The sequence below is a fragment of the Elephantulus edwardii genome, unplaced genomic scaffold, assembly GCF_000299155.1.
Source record: "Elephantulus edwardii isolate Elephantulus edwardi_28Jun2011 unplaced genomic scaffold, EleEdw1.0 scaffold00037, whole genome shotgun sequence".
Lineage (NCBI taxonomy): Eukaryota > Metazoa > Chordata > Mammalia > Macroscelidea > Macroscelididae > Elephantulus > Elephantulus edwardii.
The window spans coordinates 7,713,196-7,735,750 of NW_006399787.1; positions in this window are offsets into that span (position 1 = coordinate 7,713,196).

Sequence of the window (22,555 nt, forward strand, 5' to 3'; positions counted from 1 at the left end):
TTGAGTTGCGGTGTTGGTACAGAGTATTTAATATACAGCAGGGACGGTCAAAAGAACAAATCAATCTGTCGTGGAAGTTTAACTAGAGTGTTCCTTAGAGGCAAGGATGGTGAAATGTCACCTCACATACTTTACACATGTTGTCATTAAGGGACAGTCCTTGGAAAAAAACATCTTTTGGGGAAAAGTGGAGACCAGAGAGAGAAAGACCCTCAGTGAGATGAATTAACGTAGTGACCACAACAGTGGGTTCATCCATTGCTGAGATCATGAAGACAGAGCAGGATAGGGCAAGTTTTCGACCTGTTGTTCATAGGGCTGCTATGAGTCGTGGTTGACTTGAACGCACCTAACAACAATAACAACAACAACAACAACAACAACTCTAGTCCATGGCTGTCGCCAATTCCAGTGTTGGAAAGCAGGCTTGGGAGCAATCATCTGAGTGGTCTTCCTACAGAAGGGGAGCAGCTGTGTGACCCTGAGACTAGGACCCAGCTGAAAGAGGAACAGAGATGGAGATTCCAGAGCTCCCACAGTGGGAGCCTCTCATCGCTGAGAGTGCAAGCAGAAAAGGGGTGACACTGGGGCCTCCAGACCTGGGAGCGAGGCTGGCCACTGACTCCTCTGGCCCTTCCGTGTGGAGAGTGACCCCCTGGAGCTGTAAGCACCCCTTTCCTCTTGCTTCCCAGCACACCAGGAGCTGCCTTCCATTCCCTGCACAAAAACCTCTTCAGCAGCTGAAGATGGTGACTCGGTGCACCTAGGCCTCCTCTGCCCACTGTGGGTTTGGCAACCTCAGCTTTCTGCCCCACCTCAAATTGGACAAAATTAAACCCCCATGTTGGGAGCAGTGAGAGCGGGGCTGAGGCTGAGCAGGCTGTTTAAGAGTGCCCCATTTTTCAGGAAGGTCTCCTTCCTATGCTGAAACTTCACTCCCAGGCCAGCTTTTGCGGGGCCGCCCCAAGGGAGTCATGGGTGTAAGGAGAAGGCTGTCTTTCCTGATAAGCCATCCAGCCTGAAGTGGGGCTCCCCACTATACCCCGAACCCAGCAGTGCTCCTAGGACATGCAGGTGCCATGAGCAGGTGGGACTCTGCCTCTGTTTGTTACAGTTAGGTGTCATCTAATCTGTTCGGTACTTGCGCCCAATGTGGGGCTCGAACCCACGACCCTGGGATTAAGAGTCCCATGCTCTACCGACTGAGCTGTTGCCAGGAGGGACGGGTCCTTGGAGAGGGACATCATGCTTGGGAGGGCGGAGGGACAGCGCAGGAGGGGAAGACCCTCTATGAGATGGATTGATTCGGTGACTGGGGTAATCGGGATGGGTGTGTCAGAGGCGGTGCGGTTGGCGCAGGATAGAGCAGGGTTTAGAGCTGTTGTGCATAGAGTCGCTATGAGTCGAAAACGACTCGACGGCACATAACAACAACAACAACAACAATCTGTTCGGACTCAGTGTTAGTGTCCTTAGGGTAATGATCAGGAAAGGCTGTGGCACAGGACCCCCTGGTCCCAGCTGTGGGCACAGAGTTGTTATGTTGTTGTTAGGTGCTGTCCAGTCAAGTACAACTCATACAGCTATCCTCTGACCAACAGATCTGAACCCTGTCCTCTTCTGTGCCATCCTCATCAACTCTGACACACTTGAGCCCATTGCTGCAGTCACTGTGTCAATACATCTAATCAAGCATCTTCCTCTCTCTTGCCAACCCTCTACCTTTCCAAGTATGATGTCCCTCTTCAAGGAATAGCTTCTCCTAGCAACATGCCCAAAGTATGTGAGACAAAGCTGTAATCTTTGCCTCTAAGCAGCACTCTGGCTACATCCTTTCCAAGATGTATCTGTTTGTTCTTTTAGCAGTCCATAGGATATTCAGTACTCTTCTCAAACACCGCAGCTCAAAGGCATCAATTCTTCTTCTGTCATCCTTGTTCATTGTCAGCTCTCAGATGCATGGGATGAGGTGTGTCAGATACAGTGAGATTGGCTCAAGATAGGGCAAGATTCAGAGCTTTTATTCATAGGGTCACTATGAGTCAAATAACTTGATGGCACATAACAAGAACAACAGGTAGTATGCACACCCATGTTTATCGCGGCTTTGTTCACAATAGCAAGGAGTTGAAAACAACCTAAGTGCCCATCAACAAACGAATGGATAGAGAAACTGTGGTATATTCACACAATGGAATACTATGCTGCATTGAAAAACAAGGAACTCATGCAATATCATTCAAAATGAGTGACCCTGGAGGACATTATGCTGAGTAAAGTATCTCAGTCACAAAAGGACAAATACTGCATGGTGCCACTGTTGTTAAACAGGATTGACCTCGGGTCTGGGGGGAGACTGAGAAAAATGGGTTCAATAATGTATACTGCATTGAAACAGATGAGGGAGAAACAGTTTAAAAGGGATATGTGATTAGGCATTTTTGTAATGACAGGAGTCATCTACAACCAGGAGAAGATAAAATAGATGAATGGGACCTTCTAAGAATCAAATCCCTATGCACATCCCAAAACTTCTCCAATAGGGTAAAAAAGGAAGCCACAGACTGGGAAAAAGTATTTGGGAATGACATGTCAGATAAGGGACTTATATCTAGAATTTATAAAATACTTGAGCACCACAACAAGATAAAGGTAAATAATCCAATAGAAAAATGGGCACAGGATATGAACAGACACTTCACCAAGAAGATATTCAGATGGCCAACAAGCACATGAAGAAATGTTCAAAATCCCTAGCCCTAAGAGAGATGCAAATTAAAACAACTATGAGATATCATCTCACCCCAGTAAGAACAGAAAAATTTAACAGAACAGCAAGCAACAAATGCTGGCGAGGTTGTGGAGAAACTGGAACCCTTATTCACTGTTGGTGGGAGTGTAAAATGGTGCAACCACTGTAGAAGGCGGTATGGTGCTTTCTCAAAAAGTTGCAAATAGAGATACCATTTGGCCCAGCAATTCTACTACTGGGAATATATCCCAAAGGGACCATAACTGACATCCAAGAAGATATATGCACACCCATGTTTATCGCAGCTTTGTTCACAATAGCAAGGAGCTGGAAACAACCCAGGTGCCCATCAACAAATGAATGGATAGAGAAGCTGTGGTATAATCACACAATGGAATACTATGCTGCATTGAAAAACAAAGAACTCATGCAATATCATTCAAAATGAGTGACCCTGGAGGACATTATGCTGAGTGAAATACCTCAGTCATAAAAGGACAAATACTGCATGGTGCCACTGCTGTAAAATGGGACTGATATCAGGGTTGGGGTAAGACTGAGAAAAACTGGATAAATTGTGTAATGACAGGAGTCCAGAGCAAAGGCTACATAGTGGAGTGGACCTGGGGGCAGGGATTGTAAAACAATGAAAGACTTTTTCTTTTACTCTTCCAAGAGGGTCGTGTACTAGGGGGGAAGGTTGGGAGGGGAGAAAAGTGCAACAATGAATGAATGGAAATCCAAAGTCTCTGTAAATTTTCATTGAAATGAATAATAATTTTTTTAAATCATAAAAAAAAATTTAAAAAGAGTAACAGGTACAAAACCAGTGCTTGGAAAGACCATGGACTGGGTCAGGTGCACCTTAGTCCTAAAACTGACAAACTGCTCCTCAGTAATTTGAAGAAGTCAGACTCCCCTGACCTGTGGGCATGGAGAGTGGATTAGGTTAAGTGCTTGCCTGCTCTGCAGTCAGCAGCAGCTCTGGTGCAGAAAGACTTAGCAATGTGTTGCTGTGTGTATTAACCCATTGCCTTGAATTGATCCAGATACCTATCTCCTTTCTAGGGCGGAAGCAAACGTCCACATCTTCCTTCCACAGAGCAACTGCTGTTGTTATATACCATCGGGTGGGAACCAAACCATTGCTGACCCTCCAGCAGGTTTTCAGAGGCAGTTACTCACACGGGAAGAAACTGCCCATCCATTTCTCACGGAAAAGCTTGTGGCCTCGAACTGTGTGCCTTCAGGATGGCAGCTTCTTGCCACTAGGCCAGTGGGTTTAAACTGCTGCCCTTTTGTTTGACAGCTGAGGGTTTAACCACTGGAGGGAGCTTAATCGGGGCTCCCTCCCGTAGAGATTGTCGTTATTTACTGTCTAGTTGGAACCAACTCTTAGCTGAACTTCCCGTGGGTTTTCTAAGCCAGTAAGTCACACAGGAGGAAACTGCCCTTCCTTCTCCCTTGGAGTGGCGGGTAGACTTGAACTGTGTGCTTTGGGGCTGTCAGGACAGCTCATTACCGTTAAATCACCAGAGCTTCCAGGCATAAAGATTACAGCATAAGAAACACAGTAGGACAGTTCTGCTCTGTCCTATAGGGTCCACGTGAGGTGGAGTTGGTTCAACAGCCCACAACACTTGAACTCTGGCAGGCACAGGTGCTTAGCTCTGGGGCTAAGCTGCCATGATGGATTCCTTGGAGCCCTGGGAGGGAAGACAGCTGGCATCTAGTGTACCTCTGGTGAGGGAGTGCTCGGCTCCTTTGCAATGCAGTCAAAGCCTTGAAGTGCTCTGCTACCCTCTGAAGCACCTGTGACGACCTTGATTCTTTCTTCCCCTCGCTGTGCCTCCGTTTCCCTATCTGCAAAGTGGGGATGTAATGACATAGATCTTATTTAAGCTACCACTCGTGAACGATGCAGGAAGCTATCTATGCCCCTGGTATTGCAAAGGTCAGCGGGGTCAGCCATGGTGAGCAGGTTTCAGTGGAACTTCCAAGTTAAGACGAGGAAGAAAGGCCTGGTGATAATGAAAGTCCTAGAAATCCCAGCAGATGACTGACTGTCTAATAAACACAACCCTGGAAGATGAGCCCTGTAAGTGGGAGGCACCCAAAATACACAGTGGCCACGATAATAAACTCGAGCAAACTCATGGCTGGGAAGATGACATTGGACCAGGTACATTGTGCACGAGTCCAGCAGGGGTTAGTGTACTGGTTAGCAGTTAACTAACTAGGTCAGCAGTCACTTCCATAAGCCTAGACTGGATGATGGACGTGGACAAGCATAGTCTTGGCACATAGGAGGTGCTTGAGAACACGTCTTCTCTTGGCATTTTCTTTTTCTTTTATCTCTTCCCTTCTTTATCATCTGTAGGCATAGGATTGCTCATGTGAAAGTTCTCTTCTTGATGGGTCTAAAGGACCTTTGCTCTTGATTTTTTCAAATTTTATATTGGTTTACATGCAAAATTCCGTATATATTGTATTTCATTCATGTAAATCATCTTTCACACATGCCTTCATTCACAGCGTGTTTCATAGAACCATTCGCATATATTGTGTTTTTATAAACTTAACCACCATTGATCTACGCCTCAGTCTTTTCAGGTCCCCATTGGATCTTTCCTAATTCCTTTCAAACTCTGTCATCCTAATGATTTTCCCCTCTCCACACACTCAGCTCCTCTGCCCCCCCTTGCTTGTTGAAAGGACTACAGATACATTTTTCAGACAAACAATAATAGAGGTGGCAGGTGGGAGGGCCAGCTGCTGAGCTGGGGGCCAACTGGAGTTTCCTGTGGGTGTGGGGGAGAGGGAGGGCCTAGCTGAGGTGGGGCCCCTACCTCCCTTGGTTGTAGCCCGTAGTAGAGGTTTCAGGGTTGGGAAATGGGCATGGGGATACCAGATTGCTATTCCAGACTGTCTAGATTGGGGACCCCCAGTAGAGAGCTGGGGGAAGAGGGGAGAGAAGGGGAAGGCTGTCTGGAGGTCTACCCTTCAGGGAGAAAGGGTGGAGCCCAGAGAGTTTGCTCTCCCAGCCAGCTGACTCTGTTATTTTCAGCTCTGGAATGCTCCTCCCAAGTCTCTTCAGTTTTGTTTTCCTTGCTTCTGAGTTCTTGTTTATCTCTCAAAAACTAAAAGTGGGGAGGAGGAGGGGATGAGAGGAGAATGGAACAAAGAACAAGCGCTTGTCTGTGGTCTTTTGGTCTGTTAAATGAGCTCTTGTGGTCCAATGGCTCAGCTGCTGACTAAAAAAAAGGTTGCTGGTTCAAACACACTCAGTGGCTCCGAGGGAGAAAGAGCTGGCAGTCTGCTTCCATAAGGTGCTTTTCCTCTGCCAGGTTCCGACTCATAGTAACAGAGTAGTAGAGGCATAGGGACAGGACAGAGTAGTACTGCCCACAGGGCTTCTAAGCTGTAACCTTTTTGGAAGCTGATTGTCACATCTTTCCTCTTGCAGAGAGCAGCTGGTAAGTGTGGACCCCTGATAGTCTGATTAGCAGTCAAATGCCTTAATCATAGTGTCACCAGAACTCCTTTCTGTAATGATTAAAACTCTCAAACTCATTGCCATTGAGTAGGAACTGACTCCTAGCTGCCACCCCCTCCTCCCCACCACACACACACACACACACACACACACACACACACACACACACACACGTTGGCTTTCCAAGTCTGTAAATCCCATACTCCCAGCCGCAGGAGGATTCAAACCTCTGGAGAATCGCCACCTTTGGGCTAGCGATGCTGCTCTCTGCACAACAGGCCACCAGAGCTGCCTCTTTGTAATGATGACAGCTGTCACACGGAGTAGCTGTAAGGTGGCAATGACTCAGCGATACTCACCAATGACAAGCCTTCTTCTAGAAAGAGCTCACCAGCCTCCATGGGTGGCGTGGCATTGTTAGGAGCTGGAAAGAGGCCTGGACCATGCGCTGCAAGTCCAAGTCCTAGCAGTTACAGTGCTGAAGGAACGTCGATGGCATTCTGGCCACTCGCCGTGATCAGCACCAAAGCTGGATTACCTACCTAGTATGCAGAGCAAACACAAGCTTACATGTGTTTACTTATGAATATGTAGTAAACAAGCCCATATTTTTCACATCTAGGATTCTGCTTCTCGGTAAACCGGGCATCAGTCTCTTCTAAGCACATGGCACCTTCCTATGAATCAAAGCCTCTTTTCTAATTTGTTCATCCCCGACAGGGATGGAGTATCCAGGAAACAAGGTAATAAGCATGGGCTCACTTGTACTTACTCATTAATCTGCAGTAAACAATTTTACCTGTACTTCACTATTCCCTGTGAAACTGCTCACCTCTGACTAGCTGTTGCTGTTGTTAGGTGGACGGCTCATAGTGACCCTGTGAACAATAGTTCTGAACCCTCTCCTATCCTGCAACATCTTCAACACACTTGAGCCCATTGCTGCAGACACTATCAATCCATCTAGTTAAAGGTCTTCTTTTCTTTCCTTGATCCTCCACCTTCCCAAGCATGATGTTCTTTTCCAAGGAATAGCCTCTTTTAGCAACATGCCTGTAGTATGTGAGATGAAGTTTTATCATTGTTGCCTACAAGGAACAGTTTGGCTGCACCTTCTCCAAGACATATCTGTTTGTTCTTTAGACGGTCCATGGGCTGGCTATTCAGTACTCTTCTCCAACAACACAGCTCAAAGACACCAATTCTTCTCAATCATCCTTATTCATTGTCCAACTCTCAGATGGATAGCAGGTGATTGGAAAGACCATGGCCTGAGTCAGACACACCTTAGTCTTTATACTGAACCATTGCTCGTCAGGACTTTGGAGAGGACCCTGTCTGCAGACTTCCCCAGTGCCATACATCTCCTGATTTCCTGATTACCGGTGCCAGAGTGTTGATTGTGGATACCAATAAGATGAAATCATTGAAAATTTCAATCTTTTCTTCTTTTATCATGAGGTTGCCAATTGGTCCATGATGAGGGTTTTTGTTTTATTGATGTTGAGATGCAAATAAGCACAAGCAAACTTTTGTTTACTTGGTGTATTGAATACTCCACCACTGGTCACATGGTTTTGGTGGCCCTGCTATGCCTGGACCTAGAGAGGAGAGCCAGGTAGACAGAGCCCAGGACAGCAGCCATCTCCAGGCCTGTGTATGAAAGGTTGGGTGGGTGTGTTCAAGCTGGTTCTGAGTGAATGCGGGGAGGGGGAGGCATCTGGTGCAACCTCTGTCCTCAGTCTTGGGACTAACACCACTTGGGGATAGGCAAGGGGCAGCAGCCGCCTTATCTGGGGAAAGGCTATGACCTTTAGAACAGGAGACAGAAATAGCCCGGAAGAGGATAGCAGCCTGTGTGGGGAGTGCCCGGGCAGGGCTGGGGACAGGCCCAAGCACGAGGGGCGCGTGAGGAGTGTGTGTTCCCCAGCTCAGCATTTCACAGGCCTTTCCACTGATTTCCCAAGATCATCCTCATTTTACAGATGAGGAAACTGAAGCCCAGAGAGGCCAGGCTGATAGAGGAGGAAAGCCTTCCACCAAGGCCTGGAGGCCCAGTTATGAAAGGACCCCTGACCTGGGCTGCCATTATCGCTTTCCTTTCCTTCTCTGCTCATAAAAAGGGGGGGGTAGTTGTTTGTCTTCTCCTCTCCCGCAGGTTGTGCTGGCTCAGAGCTGGGTGGAGGCCCTGGGATGTATCCTATGTGGCAGTGGTCAGGCCAAGTTTGGGGACAGGCCCTGGCTAAAGCCCGGGTCTGGGCCCGTGACAATAACAGGCTCAAAATAACACGCGGGCTGGCTGGCTTCCCCACTCCCCCTTCCCCGCTGACTGCGGAAGTCCCAGCTTCAACAGCGCCCAGCTGTTTCTGCTTATCTGAAGCCAGGAAGACTGGTTGCCTGGATACCAGTGCTTCTGATTAGTGGGTTGGGTCCTTCAGGGGCAGGCAGAGTGGCCGCTGTGCCAACCAGCTGGCTGTGGCATCCCCAGGACTTCAGGAGAGTGGAAAGGGAGGGCTGGAATGGAGTGGGGGAATGTATATGGAAAAGGTTCCCCTCACCAGCAATTGTCTCAAAGAGGTCTTTGAGTCAGGGAGATTTCCACTTTCACCTGTAACCCTCCACATGCTGGACTGTTATATTCTCTGAGCTTCTGCTTCTTTATCAAGAAATGATAAATATCCTTACCTCAGAGAGTTGTTTAAAAGTAAATGTAATGATTAGGTGAATGCAGGTAGTAATAATAATGTTCTCTTGCCCCACCCATCACTGTTACCCCTTTGGGCCCCTGCTATGTGTGTATAAAAAGCATGGTTGGCTTCAAGCCAAGGGGCGGCTGTTCTGATCGAGAGTCCTTCTGGGCCGATGGAGGAGATGTGGATGGATGTAGGTGGAAGATTAAAGAAGGGAGCAAACACAGCTGCCCAGGAGTCTGTAACCTTTCTGGGTGGAAGCCCAAATGCTATGACTCCGGAGACAACAGGGTGAAGGGCCAGTGGTCTCCCGGACATCTTTACTTGAGAGATTAATAAGGCCAACCCCAGGTCTGGGAAATGCAGCAGGATAGAGAGGGTGCGAGAGAAAGCTGAGCTTCTATGGAGAAAGCTGTTCCCAAGCTCACTTCCCAGGAATCCAGAGCCAGGACCAGAGGGCTAACCGTGGATTGGAATGAGAAGTGACAGTCAGCCTAAAAGTGTGAGTGGCTTCCAATGCATGGAGCCTCATCTTGGGTCACCCTCCTGGTGTAAAACAAGGATCTACTAACAAAGTGGTTCGTGTTCTCTCTTCTACCTCCTGGTTCGCTGCCTGGTCTCCAGGGTCTTAAAAGCTCACCAAGGACCATCTGAAGTATAGCAGTTGGTCTCTATTCACCTGGAACAACAGGAAGAACGAGAATCAGGAAGAGGAAATGGCATGTGTAGCTAATTGTCTCCAGGAACAAATCCCTCCTTTGCCATGAGACTAAATTGTGCCGAGCTACCATGACTGAACATTTTGATCATTTTCTGTAGAAGAATCTTGAACAAAAGGTGTGTGTGTGGGGGGGGGGGAATGCAGACTAGAATTTTAAATTCTCATAGGATCTAGAATTTCTTGGAGTTGTGGAGCCTGGATGAAACTTCTAGACTGTGGCTCTATGATAATCTTTAAAACCTTAACCCAAATTATTCCCTAATGTCTCCTTAAAACAAAACAATAGTCTTTCTTCCACAAGTGAAATATGCTTTGGGTATTATGCTCTTAAGATCTGCATGTATGTGATCAAATTGACAACAGCAAGTTGACAAAGATTCGAATGGAACCTTACCAAGCGATGAGTGCACATTAACAGGGAAACATCTCAGAAGAGATCGATAATGATCCCACAAACTTGAAGGATGTAATCAATGCTACTGATTCGTATCCATAGACACCTGAATTGGTTATGAGTTTTCTGTGTATATTCTCAACATCAAAAAGAAGAGAAGGCAAATTATTACAAAATGAAAGTGGCAAGAAGGAAAGGGAGGGGTGGTTGGAGCCGGCAGAGGCACCCACTTACCAGGTCTGCACTTTTTCACCCTCTGAAAGGAGTGTGCATCAGCCCAGGGCTGTGGGCAGCCAGGAGCGTGGAGCCATGAATAATGCAGAAAGGAGCAGGGGCAGCTAGAAAATGGTTCCTGTTTCATCAAAGCCTGGGACGAGCCCTGAATACAAAGTGGAGGGAGACAGGCTTCAGCAGGGAAAGCAGAGCTCAGCGCTGCCCCTGGGGCTCCAGGCAGCCTCTCCATTAGACCCCAGACAGGTCCCTGCCTCCTGGTGGCATCAGCAGCATCCTGGGCCCTGCCTGCCCCAGGTCCACCCTGCCCGCTGGCTAAGGGCGCAGTGGGATACACTGAGGTCAGCACCCTCAAAGAGGAAGGCTTGGAGGTGAGCTTCTGGGGAAACTGAGGAAGCTCCCAAGATGTCAGGGGAAGGGGGGGCACCGCATGCAGTTTGAGCATTTGGGGCCTGGGAATGCTGGGATGTTAGGTTGCTTCCCAGCCGCAGAGAGCTTTTAGCCTCTGGAGGCAAGAGAGCGCTATCTTAGCTTCCCAGGGTCGCTGTGACAGAAGACCACAAAACGGGCAGCTTTAAACGACAAACGTCTAGCTTTACACAGCTCTGGAGGCTCGAAGTCCAAAGCAGGGGCTCAGTCATGCTGATTTGTTCCCAGGGCTTTAAGCAGAAAGTGGGTCCATATGAGCCTTTCTCCTTGCTCCCAGTGGCCACCAGCAGTCCTCCTTTGCTGTGTGTTTGTAGAGGCATCTGTCTCTGGCCTGTGTGTCTCTTTCACAAAACGTTACTCAGACAGAATTAGGACCTATCTCAATTTAGCTGATAACATCTGCAAAACAAAATCCTATTTCCCCAAACAAGGGTATGTCCAGTGGTACAGGCAGTACAGGCATGAGGACTCCTGCCTTTCTCTTTGGGGTCTGGTTGCCAAACCCCTCAGAGCTACACATCTGGACTTCTCCCTGAGTTCAGTGGGAATCTGCAGAAGGATTTTACGGGAGAGGAACAAGAGCCTATTTTCACATGCTGCTAGGTAGAGACTACAGGGCAAAAAGACAATCTGGAAACAACATAGAGAATATTATCTAATGAAGATTTTTTTGCAGTTATTTATTTAGCGTTTGTTTGTTGGATCACATGTTGTCACATGAGGGAGCTCTGATGGCGTAGGTACATAATAATGACTGTTAACCCTTCTCTGACCATTCAAAGCCACCAGCAACTCCTCAAAAGAAAGATGAACAATCTCACCCCTCCTCCCCTCATTGATTTACAGCCTCAGAAACTCAATGGATGGGGTGTGTGAGGGGGTAAGGGGATTGAGGAGTGGGGGTTGGGGAGGGTGTCAGCAGTGAGTTTTAATTGTTATGTGAAATGCATAAACCAGTGTTGGTGCATTTTCCTGATCTTGCTAGAGAAGTACCAGGATTGGGAGGAACAAAAGAGAGGGTGCAGGGGTTTATTTAAGGGACCATAAGGAAAATAGGGGAGCCGGAGGCTGATGATGGCAGAGCCTGGACCAGAGCAGAGGGAGGGGGGTATTCAGGAGATAGGAATTACCCAATTGGATGTATATGTGGAGGAGGGTATCACAGAAGACACCTGACCTCTGACATGGACAACTAGTTTTGGGATTTGAAGAGAAACCTTGAGGTTTCTGGGATGGAGGGAAAGATGCCGAGTTTGAGCTTTCCTGCGAGACAGCCAACTGGGACCTAGAAATCCAGGTCTAGAGTTGTGGAGACCCTTACCCAGCTGGCACAACCTTGGGTGCCATAACTGGCCCTGTCTCCCCTAGTCACAGGGAGAAGCAGCAGCCAGCCAGGCAAGGTTCCTCTAAAAAGCAAACAGATTTATTTAGGAAGAAGTGCAACCACTGTGCTCCTTTGAAGCAAGGAGGATAAACACTTCATCTTTGGAAGTGCGATCAGGAGGGAGCAGTCTTTGGAGAAAAGCATGGTGAAAGCCCTTGGTGAAGTCAAGGGTCACCAATAAAGAAGAAGGTGGGCTGATACAGTGGCTCAGCCAATGAGCTTGAGCTGAGCTGAGCTGGTGAGGATGGCCCAGGAGGTGGTGCTTTGTCCTGCTGTGCGCAGGGTTGCTATGAGCTGGCATCTACTTCAGGGCACCACACAATAACAAGTAAGGCCCTGGACTGTGGAAGGGAGTGCCTCTCAGCGGCGTTGCTCCCCGACCTCTCAAGCCAGGTCATCGGAGGCCTTTCTTCTCCCTGCCTGCAGCTGATCCCTCCAGCAGCCCCAGAAGATTTTCCCCAAAGCAACACCCCAGGAGAGAGGCTTCCTCCACCCACCAGCTTCTACTCTGCTAGCAACATACCCTGAGGGGCAGTGGAGGGAAGAGCAGGCAGTCTGGGAGGGGCGTGCCCTGGGGTGGTGGGGGCTGAATGCAAACTCTCTGGGGGCTGGTGGAAAACTGCTCCCACTAGGGGAGTGTTTACCTTTCTTTGCTGCCTCCCAGCCCCCCAAGGGGATCCTGGCCTCTCCTGCTGGCAACCCAACTCCACACAACCATCCCACAGAGAAGGTTTCCCACAAACATGTCCCCAAACGGCATGTGCAGCAAATAATCCAATTACAGAAGCAAATAGCAGCCCAGAGAGGGGACAAACAGCCTGTGAGCAGCCCACGCAGGGAGAAAGGAAATGTGTCCTGCTGAGATTGGAGGGATAGGGCCAGAGAAGGCTCTCCTGGAGAGGCTGATGATTCCGGCATACGGCTGAGGAACACGGGGAATCAGGAAAGGCGCTTGGCTCTGGGGCTGGCAGGAGGACAGAGGGGCCCGGTGAAGACAGGTGGGCATCAGCCTCCCCAAAAGAGCAGGATGTAGAGAGATCAAAGGCTCATTCATTAATTAAAGTGGAATAAATCTGTGCAAACTTTACCTGTCCCAATTACAAGGCTCTGAAGACGCAGAGACAAAGGACGTACAGTCATGCTCTCAGAGCAGTTGACAGTCATGAAGGGGCAAAGACGGGACAGGGTGGGGTGGTGCATGCTGCAGGACCCTAGAGGGTAGACCCTGACTCAGGCTGGAAGATCGTGGGAGTCAGGATCCAGGCCGGCTTCCTAGAGGTGATGACACCAGCTGAGCTTGTCTAGAGGGGCATGAGAGAGACAGGCAGGGGGCGAGGGGCAGGCGAATTGCAGGAAGAGGGATAGTGGAGAGAGAGGCAGACAAAATTCTGATGCTTCCTGAGAGCTGAGGTGGCTTGAGCTCAGGGTTGCTTGGGGTGTGTGTGTGTGTGTGTGTGTGTGTGTGTGTGTGTGTCCGCGCACGTGCGTGCGTGCACGCGCCTCTACATGCACAGATAGCAAGAAGCAAGCCAAGGAGGCACAAGCAGGCAGAGGCTGACTGGCTAAGGACCCTCTGTGCTACAATGCAAATTTTGAGCCTTATCTTGAATACAGTGGAACACATTTAGATGACACAGGGGAGATGCAGCACCATTGCTTCTTCAGGCCACGCTGGGGTGCCAGGAGACTGGAGGCAGAAAGCCACCAGTTCAGAAACCATGCTGTCATCGTGCTAGCAAAAAGGAAGATCTGCAGTGATGCTAGGAAGGGCTGCATGCACACAGCCGGAGTCATTGTGCACCAGGCATTGTTTTATGCTCTTTCTAGAGAAGAACTCACTAATCATCATACACACACAAAATCAAAGCAAACCCATTGCTGATTCCAGGTGACCTTCTCAAAAACTCAAACTCAGTCCTATTGAGTCAGTTCCAATTCCAGCAGACCGTCCAGTGAGTTGTTGGGAGGCTGTAAATGATGAAGAGGAGAGTGCCCGTTTTACTCCTGCTGTTGGATTCCAACTGTTAGAGAGGTACCTCCTTTGGTCAGCAGAGAAACTCCCTGTGGACTGTGCCAGCAGAGGTCCTGCAAGGTGACCCTAAGAGGGTCGAAGTTCTCCACAGCTTTTCCAGGAGCTGAACCCACAAGCTACTCTGTGCATGAAAGACATGGCAGTGAGCTTCCTCAAAGACGGCAGACCTGGGTCCTGACCGAACCCTTGTACTCTCACTTAAAGGGTCACAATGAGCTAGAATCAAATTGATGACAATGGCTTTAGTTTCTTTCTTCCTTCTGCAGTATGACCTTTTGTTGATGTAACTAAACTCTGGTGGCTTAGTGGCAAGAAGTTGTGCTGTAACCCCAAAGGCATGCAGTTTAAATCCACCAATGGCTCCAAGGGAGAAGGATGGACAGTCTCCTGCCATGTGATTAACTACCTCTGAAAACACCCCTGGAGGGTCAGCTATGAATTGGTTCTGACTTGATGGTACACCACAACATCAGCAATATTCTCAAAGACCCTATTTCCAAATAATGTCACATTCATAGGTCCAGGAGTTGTGACTTCAATGTATCTTTCGTGGGCATAATTCAGTAACACTCTCAGGATCCTATAACTAGGCAGAGAAATCAGGGTTCTGTCTGACCCCAGAATCAGTGCTGTATGGAAAGTCCCTAGCTGTTAGGATGATGGGGTATCAAGGAGAACCAGGAGAGCTCCCTGGGGTGGAGGTGAGAAATCAGAGATGAGAGGAGGAAACAGGTGGCCCTTTCCCACTTCAAAGACTCATGCCCGGAAGATGGGGGCATATCTGAGTTGGACAATGCCATTCAAAATATGGAGGGAAAAGGCAGGCCCCGCCCTACAGGTGAGTCTGAGGAGACATGTAGCTGGCTTGGAGGCTGTGGAAAATGAAATTCCGACAGTGTCATCTCCGAAGAGCTGAGAAGGAGAAGGGGAGGAGCCTGGAGAGACAAGTGGATCACCGCCAAGCAGGCAGATGAGCTCAGCTTGGAGGACACATTGAAAGCTGGAGGAAGGGCACGCCACCAAGGGCAAGAATAAAGCAGAACTCGAGACTGTTGGAAGAGAGCCGGGCACGCCGAGTCCCACGCGGAGCTGAGGCTGGCAGACAGGACTGGGGGAACACATGGTTTTTGAAGGAGTTTCTTTCTTTCTCTCTCTCTCCTTTTTTTTTTTTTATGTTTTGCTAGAACCAGGAATGGCTGCTGATGGATGAGGACTCGTTTAGTGTTTTCATGGATATGCTGTTTGTTGGTAGTTTCTAAACGGTGCAGCGAGTTAATGCACTTGGCTACTAACTGTCAAATTAGAGGCTGGAGTCCATCCAGAGGTGACTCCAAAGAAACACGCGGCAATTTACTTGTAAAAATATCAGCCATTGAAAAAAGTTTATGGAACATGAGTCTGCTTTGACACACAGGGAGTTATTAAGAATCAGAATCAGTGCAACAGCGAATGAATGGAAATCCAAGTTTTTTATAAACTTTCAATAAAATATAAAAAAAGAAAAAAGAATCAGAGTTAATATTTTATCTATTACATCAGATATATATGATATAAAGATTATAGTGTGTGTGTGTGTGTGTGTGTGTGTGTGTGTATGCTGCTAAGGACTGTCAGTTCTGACTCGAGCTGACCCTAGGATGTATGTTGGACAGAATGAAACCCTGCCAGCTCCTGTAGTATCTTCTGAGTCATCGAGTTTCAGCCCCTTGTTGCAGCCACTGTGCATCTTGCTAAGGGTCTTCCTTGTCCACTGGCCCTTTCTCTACTTTACCAAGTATGATGTCCTTCTCCAGGGACTAGTCCCTTCTGATTCCATGCCAGATGAAGTCTCGCCATCCTGGCTTCTAAGAGCATCCTGGCTGTCTATCTTCCAAGATAGATTTGTTTGTTCTGCTGGAAGTCCATCACAGAGTCTTTGCCAACAGCGTAATTCAAAGACATCAATCTTTCTTTCGTCTTCCTTATTCATTATCCAGCTTCTATGTGCATATTAGGTGATTGGAAATGCTGTGGATTAGGTCAGGCACATCTTTGTGTATACCTTAAAGTGACCTCTTCGGAACACTTTGAAGAGGTCTTTCCTACCTCATGCAACGTTGTTGTGGATTGTTGTTATGTGCCGTCAAGTCACCTGTGACTCACAGCAACCCTCTCTGTACAATAGCGCTGAAGCCTGCCCTGTCCTGAGCCAGTCTCACTGACTCCGACACACCTACCCCCATTGCTTTAGTTACTGTATCAATCCATTTTATCTGAGGTCTTCCTCCCCTGTGCTGTCCCTCCACCCTTCTGAGAGTGATGCCTTTTTCCATTGATCTGTCCCTCCTGGCCACAGGCCCAAACGATGTGAGACAGAACTTCAAAATCCTGGCCTCCAAGGAATAATTTGGTTTCACTCTCTCCAAGACAGATTTATTTGTTTTCCTGGTGTTCATGGTATGTTCAAGACTCTTCTCCAGCACCACAACTCAAAGGCATCAATTCTTCTGTCATCCTTCAGAGTCATTATCCAGTTCTCTGATGCATAACAAGTGATTGTGAAGAGCATGTACTGGATCAGGCGCACCTTAGTCTTTAGACTGGCATCTTCGCTTCTCAGTGCTCTGGAATCTGACCGCAGATTTACCTAATGCAATTCACTTTTGATTCAACTTCTGGTGCCGTGAGTGTTGATTATGAAGCCGAGCAAACTTGACTGCTGCTTCTATGGATCTTGACCATGGATTCTTCACAGTGTCAGTCTTTTCCTCATTTAGCATGTTGTTTCTTATTGGTCCAATTGGGAGGGTTTTTGTTTTCTAGATGAGCTCTGGTGTCAGAGTGGCAAAAACCTGCTCTGCAATTCAGAAGGCGAAGGCACACGGTGTGAGGCCACCAGCTGTTCTGCAGGAAGATGGGCAATCTCCTCCCATGAGATTAACTGCTTCTGAAAACCCTCTGGAGGGTCAGCTATGGGGCAGTTCTGATTTGATGGTACACAACAACAACAACAGATGTTGAGGGGTCATCATACTGAAGGCTGCAGTCTTGATCTTCATCAGTAAGTGTTTTATGTCTTCTTCATTTTCAGCAAATGAGACTGTGTCGTCCACATATCACAAGCTATTAGTGAGTCTTCCTCCAATTTTAATCTCATGTTCTTCTTCACGTCCTGCAGCGTCTTGCATTATTTACTCAACACATAGATTGAATGTCATTCTTATTGTCAGAATCAGAACCCACTCATAGCTGATCCTCCAGCAGGTTTTCAGAGGCAGTTCGTCATAAGGGAGGAGATTGCCCATCTTTCTACTGTGGAGCAGCTAGTTGGTGGATTTGAACTGCATGCCTTCAGGATTACAGTGCCAGTTCTTACCACTAGACCACCAGAGCTCCCTATCGATTGAATAGTGAATAATGGTCATTGTTGTTAGCTGCTGTCGAGTCAAGTACGATTCATAGTGACCCTAAGAACAAAAGATGCGAACCTCATTCTACCCTGTGCAAAATGATACAACTCTGATATACTTTCCCTGATTTTAAACAATACCTTTCCCTTCATTATATAAGTTTTCCCTTAGTCTCTTCAAATAACTGCCTCTTGGTCTATGTACAGGTTTCATATGAGCACAATTAAATTTACTGGACTATCCATAATTTGTTATGACCCATACAGTCCAAAACCTTTGCATAATCAAGAAAATGTTGGCAAACATCATTCCAATATCCTCTACTTTCAGCTAAGATCCATCTGACAGCAATAATAAAAAACCTCACAAGAAGAAATTGAAACCCAAGACTGAGGAGAAAAGATGCTTGTGATGTGGTGAGACCTCTGTCGCTGGAGACATTCAACTAGAGGCTGCAGAAATCTCTCATTGAGGAATTGTAGAGGTGGTTCTGCTGAGACTTTGTAGTGGACACAACCTATTGACAATGTGACCAGGCCTTCTGACCCTCGGGGTAACTCCACTGCAGTGAAGAGAAGTCCATGCAACCCAGAAGGTTCCCTTGCCAGTTTTGAGAGAAGCAAATAGTAGAAATCAAGCATCTCTGAGCCTCTGCCCAAGCTGGGCCATCCTGGACAGATCAGAAGCTTATGATGTGATTTTCTTGGCATGAAGGTTTTGTGACGTTAAAGGTCTTCTGAGCTTTATTTATATTACCAAGAACTGAACACAAAATTCCACCACCAAATCTCCTGACCTTTGTTTGATCCATAACGCTCTCCATGTCTCCCACCCTACCTTTGACCGTCCCTCTCGTGCCTCCAGCCTCTGCCTGTCTGTCCATAGTGGCTCCATTGCTCCTCAAGGGACAAGAAGCCCCTCTTCCTGTTGGGGTAGCAGACAGATACAGAGAACAGCAATGCTTCAGGAAGCACGTCTCCTTCTCTCTCCCACTCCCCCTCTTATGCTTCTTTTCTTTGTTCTCTTCCTTGCCCCTTTCTCTGCCTCTACTGCTGGAAAGATCCACGGCCTAGAGATGACCCTCCCTTGTTGTCTGTCTGTCCATCAGAAGTGAGGAGGTGGCATCATAAAGATGCTCTCTCTCAGGTCTCTTCACTCATCATCCCTTGATGCTAATCCCTCCCAAACAGCTCCAATCCAGATAGATCTCTACTCAGTGGGTCTCCCCAGGCGCCTGTGGATAGCCCACTCCCGGTGTACGGGTTGCAGCCCGGGAGAAGAAAGCAGAATAATGTGCCCTTGGCTGTGGAGAAGAATCCACTTGATGTTTTCTCTGACCTTGAGCTCCTCTTCTGCCTGCCCTGCCTCCCCCGTGGGGCAGGGAGCTGGAACTTGACTGTCAGCACTGTCAGCCAAATGCAGCTGGCAGACATTTCTTGAGGCTCCTGTGTTTTCTCCCCATTAAGTCATCTCCTCAGCCTAGGGCCTGAGAGACAGGATGGGGTGGAGGATGCAGGAGGAGATGCCAGTGTCCCCTCCAGGCAGAACGAGAGCTGAGGTGGGCTGAGTACTGTCTGGTACGTTGGGTATCTCTGGCTTCCATCACCACGACTGTACAGAAACACAGCAAACGCCAGGGTCTCCTTCTTGGTCCTTCTCGGGGTAATGGCCTTCCCCTCCTGCTCTTCTCACTTAGGATTCCTGATAGCTCTTTCAACAGGATCCCAGTGACTCTTCTGTGTGACACTCAGAAAGTCACTTCCTTTCTCTGAGCCCCCGACGCGTGACAGAGCAGGTCTGAGCTGAGCAGATCACCTGGTCCAACAGAAAAGACTATGGCTTCCTTTATTCTCTGGCTCCTTCCAAATGCCTTTCCCCTTCCCCCTACCGCCAATCAAAGAAATAAACATGTTGCTTATTTTAATAGATTTAATAAGGAGACTTGGTTGTGTGACACTTAAGCACTGAGTTACTACCTATAAAGATAGGTAATCTGAAGGCACCGAGGGTTTCTCAGAAGAAGACCTGGTGATCTCTTTCCATAAAGATAACAGCGATGAACTCCCTAGGGAGCGGTTCTGCTCCATCACATGGAGGCCCCATGAATGGGAACGAACTCTTTGGCTTACAACTGCAGTGAGCATTTAATATGTGTTCACTGGAGAAAAGCAGCAAAAAGGAGATTGTTGGAATCACCACTGAGCAAACAATCAATAGTTAATTGTTGGTAAGAATCATTTTCTCTCTCCTCATTCATTCCTTGGACCTGCACTGACACTCATCAGCGATGAGACAGGAAGGGTCCTTACCCTTTAGGTGCTCCTGTCCCTGTGGGGAAAATGACACATAATCTATACAGCTTCTTGAGACAAACAAGCTCCCGCTCTCTGCGCATGCTCCCTCCCCTCTGTCTCCATCTCCGTCTCATTGATTTTCCTCCTCAGGAACCCTTCCTTTTCTCCTGCCCATCTGTGCCTTGGCAAAAGCAGATTTGGGATGGAAGGGGAAGGTGTAGTCCCCACACCTGGGGTGAGCTTTACGTGGGACCTTGTCCCTGGGGAGGGAGAGAACAGCACCACCCTTTGGCAGAGGCAAGGGGCCCCCACGGGCCAAGACCCAGCACAGCACTGAGGGCTGTGTGGACAGCAAACCCACACTCCCCGTGTGAAAGGAGGGTCTTTGCAGACGGGCTCCTCAGACTGAGAGAAAGGTTGGGTCACAGGTGCCCAGCCACATAGCAGACTGCCAAGTCAGGGGCTAAGACCTGGTTTGCTCCTTTGGAACTTGGTCCTTGCCCTTTCCCGGCATCTCAAGTGGTGTGAAGGAGAAGTAGGGGGCGGTGAGGTGGCTGAGGAAGGAAGGGAAAGTGACAGGGGAGGAGGAGGGAGGGAGAAAAAAACCAGCCTTGTTTCCATAGCAACGACACATGTGAGCCAGCTGCTGTCACCATGGCAACGAGGGGAGCCTGCTTAGAGGCTGCGCTGTCTCAAGGGAGACACAATTTTTGACAAAAAAAAAATACCCTTTGATAAAAATAAAGGAAAAAAAGAAAAGAAAGCCACCCTCTCTGGGACTCAGGGGCACTGCCAAGAGAAGTGACAAAGGCGAGGAGGGGGTTGGGCTGCGGGGGAGGAGGCCGTCTTGCGGACAGGCACTTCTGCATGCTGCTGTGAGAATTGCCGAGTCAGTGTTTTAGAGCCAGAGGGGGCCTCAGATCAGCTCTTTGACCCCTGTGTGTGGATGAGGGAGGGAGGCTCACGGTGAGGGTGTAGGGGAGTTCCTGGGGCAGGAGGAACTAGCTCAGGAAACAGGAAGGAGGGAGGGAGGGGACACACTGGCTTTGTGGTGTGACTGAGCACAGCCCTGGGGGTTTGGTCTTCAGGAGCCAATGTGTTGGGATTGGAAAGAGAGGTGAGTGGCCAGATCCAAACCCTGATTGCTGAATAGGGAAGTTAGTTCATCTCTTTCTTTCCCTTGTTCCCACACCTCTGTTAAGCTCAGCCTCCAGGATGCTGGTGTGTCTTTGGGGTCCAAACCCAGATCAGGTGCCAGCAACGACCATAAGGAAGTGTCCCAGTCCAAAGACCAGGAGCTGTCCAGCAGACTTAGCTCATGGTGACCCCCTGCATGTCAGAGTAGAACTGTGCTCCATAGCATTTTCAATGGCTGATATTTTAGGCGATCACCAGGCCTTTCTTCCAAGGTATCTCTGGGTAGATTCAACCCTTTCTGACCTTTCAGTCAGCTCGGCATGCTCACCCTTTGCACAAAAGACAGGAAAGGAGGGTGGGAAATCCATCCTGGCCTGAATGAATGTGGTGGGGGTGGGATGGCAAGGAATCTTCACGGTGATACAGGCTCTAGACAAGATATTTGGGACAAAGCTAGTTAGTGAAAGTGAGTTGGATGGAAGTTTAAGTTGATTCCAAGTCATAGCAACCCTGGATGACAGGATAGAATTGCCCTGTAGCATTTTCCGAGTAGAAATCTCTACCAAAGCAGTTCACACACACGTTCTAGCACTAAGACAAAACAAAAATCCCAATGGGATTGAGTTGATTCCAGTAAACCTGTCCTCCTTGGAGAGACTAGTGGATTCAAACTGCCAGCCTCTTGATTAGCAGCCTGGCATGTTGCCCACTACCCTGTTGTTGTTTCTGTTATGTTCCATTGAGTCAGAACCACCTCATAGCTGACCCTTGAGTGCATTTTCAGAGGCTGTAAATTGCAAGGGAGGAAATTGTCCATTTTACTCCAGCAGAGCAGCTGGTGCATTAGAACAACATGCCTCTGGGTTGGCAGTGCAACTCCTTACCACTAGGCCACCAGAGCTCCCCATCCGTCCAAATGTCAGACCTCTCCTTTTCAGCAAATACTTAACCACTAATGTTAATCAGGGCTCCTAGGAAGGCGAGGGAGCCTCGCCACTCCAGATCAGGATCTTCCTACAAACATATCTGAACTGTTGTCGGGGTGGGGGGGCCCTGATTAGATGGGAGAGGAAGAGGTTAAGCTCTGAGTATCTTCCAGTGCAACAGACAAACCTCGGCTTCATTTTTTATCTGGTTGTTTCCTTTCTCAAGTGTCCTTTCATTTGTTCCTCTCAGTGACCTGGGCACTAGGATGTGCCTGTCCCAGTGTCAAAAAGACAGTCTCAGGTGTTGTTCCTTGCCAAAGTCACAGGCCCCAAGAACACACATCCCATAGCTGCTGAGCGAGAATCAAACCCACAACGGGGTACTGGAAGACGAGTCCAGGTTCAAGGGAAGAAACTAGAGCCCCAAGGTTTTGAAGAGCCCGAGAGGGGACACAGTACTGCCCCAGGTCCCCAAGGCAATGGCGCTGAATGAGCAAGTGAAGGGAAGGGTGGGAGAAGTAGTCTTGTCTCCTTTGTACTAGGACTAGGGCTCCATTTCCATTTCTTTTTGAGCTGTGTGCCCTTAAAAGGGACCCCGAGAGGTGAGGGGCTGGCAGCTTGACAGACAGGGAGGGTGGGACTCCACCAGAATTGTAGGGGCAGCGGGTGCAGGTATGACA